The sequence below is a fragment of the Penaeus monodon genome, chromosome 29, assembly GCF_015228065.2.
Source record: "Penaeus monodon isolate SGIC_2016 chromosome 29, NSTDA_Pmon_1, whole genome shotgun sequence".
Classification (NCBI taxonomy): Eukaryota; Metazoa; Arthropoda; class Malacostraca; order Decapoda; family Penaeidae; genus Penaeus; species Penaeus monodon.
The window spans coordinates 3,233,495-3,234,333 of record NC_051414.1 but is presented as its reverse complement, the minus strand read 5'-3'; positions in this window follow the sequence as shown (position 1 = coordinate 3,234,333).

Here is an 839-nt window from a genome sequence, read left to right as displayed (position 1 = left end):
TATAAAAAAACGACAAGATACACTGCATTACCCGCCAAAATTCCTCGCCAATTTCAAGAGTGGAAGAGGAAGCATCTCCCTTCAAGTGGACGTGGGTGACACACTGGCATGCGACCAGGAAAGGGGAGAGGAAGAATGAGTAAAGCCCCCGGGGTGAGTAAAGCCCCGGGGTGAGTAAAGCCCCCGGGGTGAGTAAAGCCCCCGGGGTGAGTAAAGCCCCCGGGGTGAGTAAAGCCCCCGGGGTGAGTAAAGCCCCCGGGGTGAGTAAAGCCCCCGGGGTGAGTAAGCCCGGGGGAGAAAGCCCCGGGGTGAGTAAAGCCCCGGGGTGAGGATAAAGCCCCCGGGGTAGTAAAGCCCCCGGGGTGAGTAAAACCCCCCGGGGGGATAAAGCCCCCGGGGTGAGTAAAGCCCCCGGGGTGAGTAAAGCCCCCGGGGTGAGTAAAGCCCCCGGGATGAGTAAAGCCCCCGGGGTGAGTAAAGCCCCGGGGTGAGTTTATAAGTAAAGCCCGATGAAAAAGCTGCAGTAAGCCCCGAGATGAGTCTGCATCAGTAAGCCCGATGAATAAGCCACGGGATGAGTCTGCGTACGCTAAGCCCCGGACGAGTCGGTGAGTAAGCTGCGGTAACCGGATCAGCGAGAAAATGAGTTCGGATGAGGAAGAGGTGCGAGGGGGACCTCCTTCTGATGAACTAGTGTGGGGAGGGGGGTCTTTGGGGAAGGGGGTCTGTGGGGAGGAGGGTCTGTGGGGAAGGGGGTCTGTGGGGAGGGGGTATATGGGGAGGGGAAGGGTGTATGTGGGGAAGGGGATGGGGAGTGGGAAGAAGAAGGGGGGGGGGAG